The sequence below is a fragment of the Heptranchias perlo genome, chromosome 1 (genome assembly GCF_035084215.1).
Source record: "Heptranchias perlo isolate sHepPer1 chromosome 1, sHepPer1.hap1, whole genome shotgun sequence".
In the NCBI taxonomy this organism is placed as follows: domain Eukaryota; kingdom Metazoa; phylum Chordata; class Chondrichthyes; order Hexanchiformes; family Hexanchidae; genus Heptranchias; species Heptranchias perlo.
The window spans coordinates 146,614,130-146,631,449 of NC_090325.1; positions in this window are offsets into that span (position 1 = coordinate 146,614,130).

Here is a 17,320-nt window from a genome sequence, read left to right on the forward strand (position 1 = left end):
ATGATCTTTTCTTATCTGTGACTATATCTTATACTCTGATGATCCAGGAATGAATGAATACAATCAGCATGGAAAGAAAATGGATTCTGTTCATTCAGATAAAACTCAGAATTACATTGCTCGCTTGTACTGACAGACTAGCCCGACACTCACCTTCACATGTTCTGTTATCTGAAGTGAGCTGAAGACCTGTAGGACACAGGCAGCGCATACCCCTGCTCAACAGCTCCTGGCAGCTGAACTGACACCAGGCTTCAGAACGTAAGGAGATTTCTAGAAGGAGAAGGTATTGCCCATGCAGTACATTAAAACCAAATGTTTTATTTACACCTTTTGTGATCTGCATCTCATAACTATTTTATGTGCTATGCTTCAACATCAGACAATGGGGCCGAAATTCCTGGGGAGTGGATGGGTATAAAGCAGGCGGATGAGATCAAGTGTGGATTCCATTGTGGACTTAGAAAAGACCCCTGACATGGAAAGGGGCAAAGGGGACCATTTGCCTTTTGAGCTGAGGCACCTTATTTCCCTGCAGGGATATTAAAAGTTTTTCAACTTAAACCTTCGGTCCTTTAACTAATGTAACTCTCTCCATCGGACCTGCAGAGTGCAAGAAAAGCAAAGAATATTGAAAGTGTTTTATTTTTAAACTTGAATCAAAATATCTTAAGTTTCATAATTTATCATGTCTCAATGTATTTTATAAGCAAAAAATCTATGGCTCTGAAATACAATATAGATTTGTTTTACATTTTGATAAATCAGATATTAATGACATTTGTCTCCATCTTTACAAATGGCTGCATTCAAATTACATATAAACTATGGGGCAACAATAGAGGAAAATAGAGAATCCAGTCAAACTTCACAGAGGAAATTGTCAGCATATGAATAAAAATAAGCTGAACACTTGAATGTCTGGATATCACCAATGAAAACTATCAATGTCAGAAGAAGCGATTTGAGCTTACAGTGATCATTCCTCTCTGTTATCCTGTTGGTCATTCACACACAAGCTCAAAATTTCTGCAAACTATATTCATTTGGTCTGACCACCTTAAGACACTCCATAATATTAACAGTGTCAGTGAAGGCAGGAATTCTAACATTGCAGACTTGCGATCTTGCAGTTCTCTCATACAGACAAATGGCAGTCCTGAATGTAAATTATATTATCGAAGCGTGGAGGATAAATATAAAGTGGCAACATTAGAAATCAGTCCAATTCTATTCTTCATTGCCACTTCCTCTATCTTTAAGACATTTGAAATCCCATATATCTCATTTTATCTGGTCTCTACAATCTACATGAAATAATCAGATTTGGAAATAACACTTGGGAGTGAAAACACCTGGGACCATACTTACATAGTTACAGTGACCGATCCGGAGAATCCCTGTGGAAAATCTACCCCACTATGGCTTTTGTTGTGGATGAGGCAGTGGGAGCTGTTAACCACCCATTGTTCTTTTTGTATTTTGTCCCTTTTTTTAGGCCCCCCTTTGCCAGCCTTTTCCAATGACCAACTGTATCCAATCTCACATGCCATATAAAAGTGGCCAGATTTGACGCAGCTTCTTATTTTGCTCTCCTCTCGTCAGGGAAGGACTGGCAGCCTGGCAATTTGTGACCATGAACCTAATTGCTACCACTCCACAGAGTAGCAAACTGGTGCCCCAATATGCCTCACAACTGGATTGCCTACTTTCTCGTCCTTGGCTGGAAATTTTAATATCTTTTTGCAAACATACCTTCTCTGGAAATGCTCTGAGCAGTTTATTCTTTCATTGTAAAGTCTCTTTCAAAGTTTCATAACGTCATAAAAGAAATATGAGCCAGAATAAATGCTAGCTTACTGGAGCAGGTCTTCCCATCAGGATTCATTTTGTAACCATGGGGAAGTAACAGCGATAGCTCCCATGTGTGTTCATACAGCGATAAGAGCAGGGCTGAGGAATCAGTCCACATTCATTTATATCTTAAAAAAAATAGAAACCAAGTTATTATTATCTGATCCTGTCATTAACATTCATTTTGCAAGGGCTGGCATGAACTATTTGTAATTACTTTAAAATGTTAATTATATGAGAGTAAAAAGTATCCTCATAAACCAGAGAATAGGTACTGTTTTTTTAAAAAGAAAGTGACAACAGAGAGAGACACACAGCGAAAACTTACATTTAGATAGCATCTTTAAATTAGTGTTGGGTACGGCAGCGTAGTGATTATGTTACTCGACTAGTAATCCAGAGAAATGGCCAGGATTTTGAGCCGGGAAGGGGACGGGGGTGGGGGGGCGGGGGGGTCAAATTGCAGACGGGAAAGTCAGAAGTACGGGTTTCCCAGACGTCCTGATTGACAGGCTGTCCTCAGTCGGATGGGAGCAGAGCAAGGAAGAGGATGTGAAAAGGTAAGTCTTTGATTGTATGGATGGGGGGGGGTGAGGGGCCTTGGGGGGCATGGGTGGGCATGGGGGCACCGATGGGCATGGGGGTCACGGGGGGGTCAGTCATCGGAGGAGTCAGTCATGGGGGGTGGGATCGGGAGTCAGTCACCCGGGGGGGGGGGGGGGGTCGGGATCGGGGGTCATCGCGGGGGTCTACGATCATTGTTAAATAGTTACTTTGCGTCAGTATTTGCAGTAGAGGAAGAGGATAGCCTGCCAGACACCCCAAGGAAACTAATTTTGAATCAGGGACAGGGGACTCACCATAATTAACGTAAGCAAATTAACAGTAATGAAGAAAATAATGGCACTAAAGAGTGACAAATCCCCCGGACCAGATGGTTTTCATCCCAGAGTTTTAAAGGAAGTAGATGAGAACATTGCAGAAACCCTAACTATAATCTTCTAAAGTTCTCTCGATTCAGGAACCGTTCCTTTAGATTGGAAAATTGCACATATCACTTCGCTATTTAAGAAAGGTGAGAGAGGAAAACCAGGGAATTATAGACCAATTAGCCTAACATCTATTTTAGGGAAATTACTAGAGTCTATAATTAAGGATAGAGTGACTGAACACCTTGAAAATTTTCAGCTGATCAGAGAGAGCCAGCATGGATTTGTGAAGGGTTGGTCATACCTGACGAACCTGATTGAATTTTTTGAAGAGGTGACTAAAGTAGTGGTCAGGGGAATGTCAATGGATATTATTTATATGGACATCCAGAAGGCATTCGGTAAAGTCCCTCATAAGAGACTGTTAGCTAAAGTTGAAGCTCATGGAATTGAGGGCAAATTATTGACCTGGTTAGGAAATTGGCTGAGCGGCAGGAGACAGAGTGTAGGGATAATGGGCAGGTACTCAAATGGGCAGGATGACTTAGATGACGGGATCGAGTGCCACGTTTGTCGATGACACAAAGATAGGCATGATGTGGAGATGCCGGTGATGGACTGGGGTTGGACTGGGGTTGACAAATGTAAAGAATCTTACAACACCAGGTTATAGTCCAACAATTTTATTTGAAAATCACAAGCTTTCGGAGGCTTTCTCCTTCGTCAGGTGAATGTGGGAATCCTTGAACGTTTCGCATTTATATTCCCTGAATATAAATGCGAAACGTTCAAGGATTCCCACATTCACCTGACGAAGGAGAAAGCCTCCGAAAGCTTGTGATTTTCAAATAAAATTGTTGGACTATAACCTGGTGTTGTAAGATTCTTTACAAAGATAGGCAGCATTGTAAGAAGTATAGATGGAAGCATAAAATTACAGAGAGATATTAATAGATTAAGTGAGTGGGCAAAACTGTGGCAAATGGATTTCAATGTAGGCAAGTGTGAGGTTATCCACTTTCGACCTAAAAAGGATAGATCAGAGTACTTTCTAAATGGTGAAAAGCTCGAAACGCCAGAAGTTTGAAGAGACTTAAGGGTCCATGCACATAGATCATTAAAACGTCATTGACATTGTCATGGCTGTTAAAAGAAGCAAGGGAGGAAATAACGGAGACTCTGAGCATCCTTTTCCAATCCTCACTGGATACAGGCATGGTGCTGGAGGATTGGAGGACTGTTAATGTTGTACTGTTGTTTAAAAAGGGAGTAAGGGATAGACCGAGAATTACATCCAGTCAGTGTCACGTCGGTGGTCGGCAAATTATTGGAATCAATTCTGAGGGACAGGATAAACCGTCACTTAGAAAGGCACGGAGTAATCAAGGACAGTCAGCATGGATTTGTTAAGGGAAGGTCGTGTCTGACTAACTTGATTGAATTTTTTGAGGAGGTAACAAGAAGTAGATGAGGGTAGTGCATTTGATGCAACCTAGATGGATTTTAGCAAGGCTTTTGACAAGGTCTCACATGGCAGGCTGGTCAAAAAAGTACAAGCCCTGGGATCCAAGGGAAAGTGGCAAGTTGGATCCAAAATTGGCTCAGAGGCAGGAAGTAAAGGGTGATGATCGACAGGTGTTTTTGTGACTGGAAGGATGTTTCTAGTGGGATTCTGCACGGTTCAGTACTAGGTGCCTTGCTTTTTCTGGTATATATTAATAATTTGGACTTAAATGAAGGGGGCAAGATTAAGAAGTTTGCAGATGATACAAAAATTGGCCATATGGTTGATAGGAGGAAAGCTGTAGACTGCAGGAAGATAACAATGGACTGGTCAGGTGGACAGAAAAGTGGCAAATGGAATTCAATCTAGAGAAATGTGAGGTAATGCATTTGGGGAGGGCAAACAAGGCAAGCGAATACACAATAAATGGAAGGATACTGAAAGATGTAGAGGAAGTGAGGGACCTTGGAGTGCATGTCCACAGATCCTTGAAGGTAGCAGGACAGGTAGATAAGGTGGTTAAGAAGCCATATGGAATACTTTCCTTTATTAGCCGAGGCATAGACTATAAGAGCAGGGAGGTTATGCTGGAACTGTATTAAACACTAGTTAGGCCACAGCTTGAGTACTGCATACAGTTCTGGTCACCACATTACAGGAAAGATGTGATTGTACTAGAGAGGGTACAGAGGAGATTTACAAGGATGTTGTCAGGACTGGAGAATTTTAGCTATGAGGAAAGATTTGATAGGCTGGAGTTGTTTTCCTTGGAACAGAGGAGGCTTGGGGTGATTTAATTGAAGTGTACAAAATTACGAGGGGCCTAGATAGAGTGGATAGGAAGGTCCTATTTCCCTCAGTAGAGAGGTCAATAACCAGGGGGCACAGATTTAAAGTGAGTGGTAGCAGGATTAGAGGGGAGCTGAGGAAAAATTTTTGGGTGGTAGGGGTCTGGAACTCACTGCCTGAAGGGTGGTAGAGGCAGAAACCCTCAATTCATTTAAAAAGTATCTGGATGTGCACCTGAAGTGCCGTAATGTACATGCTACAGACCAAGTGCTGGAAGGGTGTGGGGAGGGGGGGTGGATTTCCAGAGAAACCCAGAAGTATGGGTTTCCCAGATGTCTTTCAATCTTTTTCAATAGGTTTCCCGTATGACAGCCAGTCAGATTGACAAGCTGGCCATCAGTCGGACTGGAGAGCAGCCAGGGAGTGGATACCAGCAATTTTTGATTGGTGGGGGGGGGGGGGGGGGGTTGATCATTGGGGTGGGGGGGATCGTTCATCGGGGGGGTCAATCATCGGAGGGGGAGGGTTGGTTATCGGGGAGGTTGGACATCAGGAGGGTCATTGCTCATCAGGGGGTCAACTGGGTTGGCAGTCATCGGGGTCGTAGCTCATCGGGGGTGGTCGGTCATCAGGGTCTCAGTCGTGAGGGGGTTGGATATTGGGGGGGGTACGGAGCTCATAGGAGGTCGGAGATCATGGGTGGGGTGTCGGAGATCATGGGGGGGTCGGACATGGGGGAGTTGGAGATTGTGGGGGAGGGTCGGAATTGGGGGAGGCGGACTGGAGGGTGGGGGTCGGCCGATCGCTGTGTCGGATCGCGGCAGGTAGTCTTGTTGGAGTTGGAGGAAACACTCCTGCTCCTCTGGGCCCACAAGCAGTGCAATAAAGGCACTCACCTGTTGATCTGAGACGTCTCGCCTCCTCTTACGTGTTGAGTAGCAGAAGGACCGGGAATCCCAGCCCTCAGGAGTTAAAAATAAAAATGCTGTTAAAATGGAGGTCCGTGGTCTCCTTAAAAGATTTTACTGACTGACCTGCCTCCTGAGAGTGGGTTGGTCACCTGCCCCTTGACCCGCCTCCGTTCAAATCGGAATTGGGTGGGTTGGAGGCGAGTTGGGGTCGGGTTTTACTTTTTTACAATTTTTATTTTCCCACCCACCCTCAACCCACCAGTTCTTGGGATTAAAATTTTCCCCATGACTTCTGGTGTTTTTTGCACCAATTAAAGTACTTCTGTATCTGGCACACAATGTTACAAAGAAATGAAATATTGTTAAAAAAAAATTTGAAATATTTTTCATTAGTTAATGTTTTATATTAGGAACTATCAATCAAACAAATTAATGTTACTGTATCATATTTTATTCAACAGGAATCAGCTTGCAATGAAATCAATATAAAATGTGCCAATCAGTATCTATCGTGACAACTTCCATACCTCTGGGGGTACTTTGATCAAATTGGTGATTTAGCGAGGCTGGTAACTGATTGGTGTGACAAAAATAATGAAAATATGTGTGTGTCTGCAACATTTCTATAAGATGGTAAAAGAAGACAAATGACAATAAAAGGTGACATTATAAGACTTGTTGAAAAGAAACCAGAGTAGTAGTAAAGTAGCCTTCTATGTGTATGTCCCTAAGGTGCTGGAAGCAGTAATAGAATCAGTCTCAACTTGGGGGGGGGGGGGGGGGGGGAAATCAGCCAGTGTACTCATTCCTTATCATTTTCCAGAGGGCCTGCTGGAAGGTGTGCATGCATGGATGTCAGGTGATGGCAGGATTGGCTCTACTTTGTCCCACCCTCCCAATAACCTGTTGACACTCACTGCCTGGGCTTACACATGAAGAGTAGCCACTGAGGCGAGATATTACGAACATATCAATAATGACAGACAGGAAAAGACCCTCTGGTCCACACAATTGCGACACCTTGTTCATCACATTAGATAGATTCTGCACCCCATGTGAAACCATGAGATCTCTTGGGAGAGACAAAAAAACAAATAAAAACCCAGGACAATTTGGGAAATAAAAATGTGGGAAATTCCTCTCCGACCCACTTAAGCGATTGAAACTAGTCCAGGAGATCACTCAGGCCCTGACAATTCCATGCAATACCTATCTTTTATACAAGGTGACTTCTGCCCCAGACAGAAACAGGTCCAGCTCTCGCTTGAGCTCAGAGAATTGGCGTCCACCTCATGAGCCGGCAGCCTGTTCCACAAGTCCACTATTCTCTGGGAAAAGAACCACCTCCTAACATCTAATTTAGATCTGACTTATACAACTTAAAATTGTGACCCCTGGTCCTCCCTAACCTATTTAATTGGAATAAACTGTCCACTCAGAAACAACCTGTTCCCTTCATCACCTTATGACCCTCGATCAAATTCCCCCTAAGTCTACGCTTGTCTAAGATGTGGAGATGCTGGTGATGGACTGGGGTGGACAAATGTATGGAGTCGTACACCAGGTTATAGTCCAACAGCTTTATTTGAAATCACAAGCTTTCGGAGCTTTGCTCCTTCATCACCTGACGTCTTCTGAAAGAACCTCATTCCATTAAAAAAAAATTATAGTTGGGGTGCTGGCCACAATCTCAACTTCTGAATCTCTTTATTTTGTCTCACAAAGAAAAGTCTTGAACTACGAGTCAGCCACCATGATACAGAAGCCAAATTTAGTAATGTAAACATCAGGAGCTAGCTCCCAAATGTTGGTGTCCCAGGTTCCGAACTGAAAGAGTGGCAACATAAAGGAGGCTATTGGGACTTCTTTTGTTTTCAGTAATCGCAAGTGTTCTGATGTAACTGTTGTTGAGTCAGACTAAATTGCCAAAGACAATTAATGTGAGCAAAGATAGAGGATCATTGTTACAGGGAACTCTATTCATGCACAAAAGGGATGTAACACAGCTAATGGATTATGAGATTGTCTGAATCCTCAAAGTTTGCAAATTATGTTCTGATAATTAATATTGTGTATTTCACAAAATTTTTCAATTTTAATATCTGTGATAGTCATAGAGGTGACAGCACAGAAAGTGGCCATTTGGCCCATCTCGTTTGTACTAGTGTTAATGCTTCAACTGGAGCTATCCACATAATCCCATTTCCATGCTTTTTCCTTCTCAAGTCATTATCAAAATACCTTTTAAATGATGTTAAAATCTCTGCCTCAATGGCAATGTGTGGTATTCCACTTTCTAATCATCATGAGTAAAAATTTCCCCTAACTTCCTTCTTGTTCTTCTAGTGATTATCATGAGTCTATTCCTCCTTGTTTACCAGACAGTGGAAGCAATCTTTCCTTACTCACCCTTTCAAAATCTTTCACAATTTCATAATTTTGAAAATTTTTATTAAATACCCCTTAACAGACTTCAGGAGGACATAGCACGACTGGTGAAATGGGCAGACACATGGCAGATGAAATTTAACACAGAGAACTGTGAAGTGATCCATTTTAATAGGAAGAATGAGGAGAGGCAATATAAACTAAATGGTACAATTTTAAAGAGGGTGCAGGAACAGAGAGACCTGGGGGTGCACAAACACAAATCTTTGAAGGTGGCAGGACAAGTTGAGAAGGCTCTTAAAAAAGTGTATGATGTCCTGGGCTTTAATTACAGAGGCATAGAGTACAAAAACAAGGAAGTTATGCTAAACCTTTATAAAACACTGGTTTGGCCTCAGCTGGAGTATTGTGTTCAATTCTGGGCACCACACTTTAAGAAGGATGTCAAGGCCTTAGAGAGGGTGCAGAAGAGATTTACTAGAATGATACCAGGGATAAGGAGCTTCAATTATGTGGATAGACTGAAGAAGCTGGGGTTGTTCTCCTAAGAACTGAGAAGGTTAAGGGGAGATTTGATAGAAGTGTTCAAAATCATGAATGGTTTTCATGATGTGGAGATGCCGGTGATGGACTGGGGTTGACAATTGTAAACAATTTTACAACACCAAGTTATAGTCCAACAATTTTATTTTAAAATCCACAAGCTTTCGGAGGCTTCCTCCTTCCTCAGGTGAATGTGGAAATGAAATCCTCGAACCTATCGCATTTATAAATCACAGAACAATGCCTGGTGATTACAGATAGTCTTTTCAACTGCCCGTTGCCAAGGCAACCAAAGTGTTCAGACAGATAGGTGTTACCTACAGGGCCACCGAATATACAAACAACCAGAACTAAAAAAACAGATGATGTGGAGATGCCAATTAAAAAAAAACAGAGCGAGAGAGGCAGAAACATAGAAACATCTGGAAGGAAAAGACAGCAATTGACCCGTTATATTAAAAACAGATAACATTTGTTCGCTGGTGGGGTAACGTGTAGCGTGACATGAACCCAAGATCCCGGTTGAGGCCGTCCTCATGGGCGCGGAACTTGGCTATCAATTTCTGCTCGATGATTTTGCGTTGTCGAGTGTCTCAAAGGCCGCCTTGGAGTACGCTTACCCGAAGGTCGGTGGCTGAATGTCCTTGACTGCTGAAGTGTTCCCCGACTGGGAGGGAACCCTCCTGTCTGGCGATTGTTGCGCGGTGTCCGTTCATCCGTTGTCGCAGCGTTTTCATGGTCTCGCCAATGTACCATGCTCTGGGGCATCCTTTCCTGCAACGTATGAGGTAGACAACGTTGGCCCAGTCACAGGAATATGAACCATGCACCTGGTGGATGGTGTCCTCTCGTGTGATGGTGGTATCTGTGTCGATGATCTGGCATGTCTTGCAGAGGTTACCGTGGCAGGGTTGTGTGGTGTCGTGGGCGCTGTTCTCCTGAAAGCTGGGTAATTTGCTGCGAACGATGGTCTGTTTGAGGTTGGGTGGCTGTTTGAAGGCGAGTAGTGGAGGTGTGGGGATGGCCATAGCGAGGTGTTCGTCGTCATTGATGACATGTTGAAGGCTGCGGAGAACATGGCGTAGTTTCTCCGCTCCGGGGAAGTACTGGACGAAGATGGGTACTCTGTTGGTTGCGTCCCGTGTTAGTCTTCTGAGGAGGTCTATGCGATTTTTCGCTGTGGCCCGTCGGAACTGTCGATCGATGAGTCGAGCGTCATATCCCGTTCTTACTAGGGCATCTTTCAGCGTCTGTAGGTGCCCATCGCGTTCCTCCTTGTCTGAGCAGACCCTGTGTATTCGCAGGGCCTGTCCATAGGGGATAGCCTCTTTGACGTGGTTAGGGTGGAAGCTGGAAAAGTGGAGCATCGTGAGGTTGTCCGTGGGCTTGCGGTAGAGTGAGGTGCTGAGGTGCCCGTCTTTGATGGAGATTCGTGTGTCCAAGAAAGAAACTGATTCTGAGGAGTAGTCCATGGTGAGCTTAATGGTGGGATGGAACTTGTTAATGTTATCGTGTAGTCTCTTTAGTGATTCTTCGCCGTGGGTCCATAGAAAGAAAATGTCGTCAGTGTATCTGGTGTATAGCGTTGGTTGGGGGTCCTGTGCAGTGAAGAAGTCGTGCTCGAACTTGTGCATGAAAATGTTGGCGTATTGGGGTGCGAATTTGGTCCCCATGGCTGTTCCGTGTGTTTGGGTAAAGAACTGGTTATCGAAGGTGAAGACATTGTGATCCAGGATGAAGCGGATGAGTTGTAGGATGGCGTCTGGAGATTGGCTGTTGTTGGTGTTGAGTATTGATGCTGTCGCAGCGATGCCGTCATCGTGGGGGATACAGGTGTAGAGTGCCGAGACGTCCATCGTGGTGAGAAGTGTTCCTGGTTCAACTGGTCCGTGGGTACCACCCACCAGGTGCATGGTTCATACTCCTGTGACTCGGCCAACTCTACCTCATACGTTGCAGGAAAGGATGCCCCAGAGCATGGTACATTGGCGAGACCATGCAAACGCTGCGACAACGGATGAACGGACACCGCGCAACAATCGCCAGACAGGAGGGTTCCCTCCCAGTCGGGGAACACTTCAGCAGTCAAGGACATTCAGCCACCGACCTTCGGGTAAGCGTACTCCAAGGCGGCCTTCGAGACGCTCGACAACGCAAAATCGTCGAGCAGAAATTGATAGCCAAGTTCCGCACCCATGAGGACGGCCTCAACCGGGATCTTGGGTTCATGTCACGCTACACGTTACCCAACCAGCGAACAAATGTTATCTGTTTTTAATATAACGGGTCAATTGCTGTCTTTTCCTTCCAGATGTTTCTATGTTTCTGCCTCTCTCGCTCTGTTTTTTTTAAATTGGCATCTCCACATCATCTGTTTTTTTAGTTCTGGCCGTTTGTATATTCAGTGGCCCTGTAGGTAACACCTATCTGTCTGAACACTTTGGTTGCCTTGGCAACGGGCAGTTGAAAAGACTATTTGTAATCACCAGGCATTGTTCTGTGATTTATAAATGCGATAGGTTCGAGGATTTCATTTCCACATTCCCCTGAGGAAGGAGGAAGCCTCCGAAAGCTTGTGGATTTTAAAATAAAATTGTTGGACTATAACTTGGTTTTGTAAAATTGTTTACAAATGAATGGTTTTGACAGAGTAAATGAGGAGAAATTGTTTCCAGTGACAGAAAGGTCGGTAACCTGGAATCCATTATTAAGGAAGTGGTAACAGGGCACAAAGAAAATCATAACATGATTAGGCAGAGTCAACACGGTTTTATGAAAGGGAAATCGTGTTTGACAAATCTATTTTTGAGGATGTAACTAGCATTTGATACAGTGCCACACAAAAGGTTGTTACACAAGATAAGGGCTCATGGGGTGGGGGTAAGCTATTTACAATCTATATTAATGACTTAGATGAAGGGACCGAATATAATGTATCCAAGTTGACGATACAAAACTAGATGGGAAAGTAAGCTGCGAGAAGGACGCAAAGAGTCTGCAAAGGGCTATAGACAAGTTAAGTGAATGGGCAAGAAGGTGGCAGATGGAGTATAATGGGAAAATGAGAGGTTATTCACTTTGGTGTGAAGAATAGAAAAACAGAATATTTTTTAAATGGTGAGAAACTATTAAATGTTGGTGTTCAGAGATTTGGATGTCCTTGTCCACGAAACACAGAAGTTTAACATACAGGTACAGCAAGCAATTAGGAAGGCAAATGGTATGTTGGCCTTTATTGCAAGAGGGTTGGAGTACAAGAGTAAGGAAGTCTTGCAACAATTGTACAGGGCTTTGGTGAGATGACATCTGGAGCACTGTTTACAGTTTTGGCCTTCTTATCTAAGCCAAAATATACTTGCCTTAGAGGTGGTGCAACAAAGGTTCACTAGATTGATTCCTGGAATGAGAGGGTTGTCCTATGAGGACAGATTGAGTAGAATGGGCCTATATTCTCTGGAGTTTAGAAGAATGAGAGGTGATCTCATCAAGACGTAAAAAATTCTTAGAGTGTTTGACAGGGCTGATGCAGAGAGGCTGTTTCCCCCGGGTGGAGAGTCTAGAACTAGGGGGCATAGTCTCAGGATGAGGGGTGGGCGATTTAGGACTGAGATGAGGAGGAATTCCTTCACTCAGAGGGTTGTGAATCTTTGGAATTCTCTACCCCAGAGGGCTGTGGATGCTCAGTCGTTGAGTATATTCAAGACTGAGATCAACAGATTTTTGGACTCTAAGGGAATCAAAAAATATGGGGATCAGGTGGGAAAGTGGAGTTGAGGTCGAGGATGAGCCATGAGCAAGCTTGAGGGGCCATATGGCTTACTCCTGCTCCTATTTTTTATGTTCTTATATTCTTATGGCACAGATTTAAGGTGATCGGCAGAAAAGCCAGAGGTGACATGAGGAAACATTTTTTTACGCAGCGAGTTGTAATAATCTGGAATGCACTTCCTGAAAGGGTGGTGGAAGCAGATTCAATAGTAACTTTCAAAAGGGAATTGGATAAATACTTGAAGGGAAAAAATTTACAGGGATATGGGGAAAGAGCAGGGGAATGGGACTAATTGGATAGTTCTTTCAAAGATCCGGCACTGGCACGTTGGGCCAAATGGCCTCCTCCTGTGCTGGGCCTACTATGATTAATCTTCTCTGTTCCAATGAAAAAAATGTTTTTTTTAGCCTTTTTTCATAACTTTATTCCTGGTATCATTTTAGTGAATCTTCACTGTACACTTTCCAAGGCTCTAACATCCTTCTTACAATAGGGTACTGGGAACTGCATGCAATACTCAAACTGTGACCTAACCAAACTCTTGCACAAATCTAACATCACTGCCTTGCTTTTATATTCAATACTCCACAATGGGCCCAGAATCCCATCTGACTTGGTTTTGGTGTTGCAAATAAACAATGGGGCCGATCTTCAACAGTGTGCATGGAGTCGGCAGGATGGGTTGTCGTACACCAGCGTCAGGTGGCCTGTACCATTTTTGGTTGTGCCTCATTTGAACACTGCCAGCGAGCTATGGGCACCAAACCAGCGCCCCACTGCAGCTTGCCAGTTATGGGAGGGCGGTAAACTGGTCGTCTCCCATGCTAGGTTGGCCGAAAGTTGAGTCTGGGAAAGAAAAGGCGATCGGGGGGGGCGGGGGGAGTGGGGAATCTTGAAAGGACTGATAGTGCACTGCTGCTCTCCCTGAGCCCACGAGGAAATGAATTAAAAGTTTCCTGGGCTGTTTTTTGAGTGGCCTCCAGCGTTCCCTTTAAGGATTGCTGGTTAGGCCACTAATTGCCTGGTATAAATGGACAGCGTGTGAATGGTGCACGCTCCGCGCATTTGTACCTAAAATTTGTTATCGGGGTTCTACAACCGGCGTAGGATCCTGGTTTTCATATTTAAGTAGCCTCCTGCCTGTTTCAGATTACTTGCCCATTTACAGGCCCGCTTGAAAATTGTATCAGGTGGGTATTGGGTGTCAATGAGGCGACAAAGATGCCACCCACTTCCAATATTTGATTGCTAGCCGCCCATTTTTAAAGTGAGAAATGGGCGGCTAGCATTTGAAAATTGTGCCCAATATTATTACAAATTACTTAAAGGAATTTTTTTCTATAAATTGTCGTAGGTGACTTTTCGACTTACAACGTTCATAAGACACAATTCCTCTACTCTGTGATAAACTAAGTTTTTATATCCAAACACATCCAAATTTCAATATGATATATTGCTTTACCTTATTGGAGCACATTCACTGTTGTCCTTGGCATCATCACCACCATTATTGCTGTATCGTAGCTTCTAATGAGATCTTATTCTTTCTCTACAGGTATCAGTGATGCATTTTTATTTAGCATTGCTGGTCATTTGCATTTGTTGTCACTTTCAATAACACTGTCTGCAAATCATGTGCTGAGAACAGTTAATGTCCCTAAACACTTCAAATCTGTTGTGCCTCATGTTTGACCAACTTTTTCTTATGAATCACAACTTATCAGCGTTTCATCACACAGAATTGTATTGATGGCAGGAAGACAGACTCCTTTATGTGCATGTGAAAAGGAATAAGGTATGTTGTTTTTAGACCCTACTCTAAGCTTGGTTTGTGTCAGTGCAACACAACTCATCAAAATAAATACTAAAAGTGTCCTTAAAAGTGACACTGATCCTTGATGTCTAATGGTTCACACAGCACAGTACATTATTGCCAATGGCATTTAGCTTCTTTACTCAAATTCTTTGCTCAAAGACACACCTCAGGATGCATTGTTTCCAATGTGATGTAATGTTACATAAAGGGTTTGGAGTTAGTTATATCTTCAGACAGTCTGGTTTAACCTATTATGCTTTAGTCTTACACTGAACTCTGCACTAACGTGGGGTTGGCAATATCTGCTTTATAATGATCTTCTGGAATAAATCATCAATTTACACAGTACTAATCACCTGGAAAAAGACTGCATGATAGTGAGCATATAGCATTGTACAGGTAACAAAGGCATAAGGAAGGCATAACTTCACCAAATGGTGCATAAAAGTAGTAGGCAACAGAAGACTGACTTTGTGCTTGACCTGCTAATAGAGGAATGCATATCTTTCCTGTTGCAGTTCTACCACTGTAGACACTCTTAATTGTCACAGGATTGCAATGAAGAATTGAAAGTTATTTCCTTAGTTACAGGCATTTCTAAACAAAAGGAAATTTATACAGTAGTGTAAGTCACTTAGTTCCAAGTTAAGTTAATTACTATTAACACTCTGCAATTAATTTAAGTATTTTATATCAAAGTATTAACAACATTTTGCCCCAAACATTGACACAATAGCCAGATCAAAGAGTTTCAAGCTGAGCACAAAAATTAAGAATAGAAGGAAAGCACACAGCAATGGAACATGAACACCTTATTGAGACAAACATACAAACATACACACACACATATATAATATATATTATCTACAGTTGCATGACACAGTGTGTACTGATAAAGTGTTACACATCGAAAGGCAAAGGTAGATTTGGTTTTATGTAAGTTAGAACATTTTCACCGAAGTTTATACAAATCCAAACCAGCTGTGAGGTTTTCCAGATGTTGGAGTCACTTACTACGACAGATTCCATTCAAGTTCTTCCAGCCATAACAACAGTAGAGAGACTTCCCAAAAGTGCACAGAGCACCTGGCTGCTGTTTACTTGAAACCCGGGACCATACCAATCCCCGTGCATTCCTGTGTAGGGGAGGGAGACAAAGAAACACTATTCCAAGTGTATTTTTTATATAAACAGGTTGGGTTCTTGTTTCAATTCCTAGATATGCATATAATGAATCTTAATGGTTTTATAAAGAAAACAAATCTAGGAAAAACAAATACAAATTAAACTTACTTCTTTGCATGGCCGATGTTCAAAGAGGACTAATAAAAAAAAAGCAGGATCACCTTCACTCCAGACATGATTTGGGGATCTGCTGCCAAATCCAAACCAATCTCAGGAACGCGGGACAAAGTAAAACCTTCAAATTTCAGCTCTATTAGAACCTGAGGGTGTTGGTACTTTCGCTCCTTGGCAACTGTCAGAATAAGTTAGGGTTGGAGAAGGTTTAGGGTTAGGCGCCTGTGCAATATCCACTAAACCCAGATGCTGGAGACAATCCCAGCGCATCAACCTGCACATAATACTATCTCTTAATGGAGGGGGTGTTCTCGGTTCACTGATGCTAAGGACAGAATTTCTATATGGTTTCGTCCAGTCTGGGGCCTTGAGGGAGATTAACATGACTTCAAAGGACCTCCTATTCTTAGACGCCATTGAGTGTTCAATTTAAGGCACGCCTCCTTTTTTTTGACTGAGATATGTTATGGTCAGACCTTGAGGGTCATTGAGAAGGAGGCGATGACACCGTGATGTTAGGCATTCCATGGGACACAGATCAAAGCATGGGCGGAGTGGAGGGGGGAGGGATTAAAGTCCCATCACTAATAATCTAGCAAATGGAAAAATATCCCGTGTGTCACACACACACACACACACACACACACACAGAAAGGAAGTGGCATTAGATGAACCCCAGGTTACAGTTAGTATTGCTTTTCCATGGAAGTGAAAACTTAACATGTTACTCTGTACTCAGTTATAATAGAAAATGTAAATGTATGAACAAAGTATAGAACACAACATGGTCAAAAAAGGAGCACCTCACCTATAAATTCTACAATTTGTACAATTTGAGCTGTCAATACTGGACAATTCCTAGATTTGAAAATGTCAGTTGGCAGCAATATATTTTCATATATATCACTTCAGGCTTAAAACTTAAAACATAACTAAAAGTGGCAAACTGCACCAATCAAAAAAGGCACAAGTAATATTATTATAATAAGGATATAAGAAAAGTCAATGATGGAAAAAGGCCTTGTAGCTCATTCATCTAATGTTACCTTAGCTCTCAGGAATATTTCACAAATAACAATTCCTTCGTTTTAGCAGCACAGGAACAAAACCTCTCTAACTTTCAATAACATTCTTATCCAGATCGTTATTTAGCTCTTTATAAATAAGTTAATTAATACATTAAGTGCTTTTGCTAGGAGCCTTTTCCACATATCTACTACTCTACTGCAAAAAATTTCTTCTGATCTCGGGTGGAATTTTCCGAGGTCACATCCCACCAACAGGGCCTTGCGTGCAAAGGGGGACTTACTGAAAAATCACAGGTGCTGTTCCTGCTCATTTCTGCCCATTGACATTAATGGATGAAAAATAATCTCTGCAATTTTCCAATAAGTCACCAACTGCATGCAAGGTCCCATTGGTGACATAGGATCTTGGGAGGTTCTGCTCATAATCTTGCTATGGGCTTATTAATTTTGTATTCGATCACTGGTCTGTGTTCACTGTTCAAGTTACACA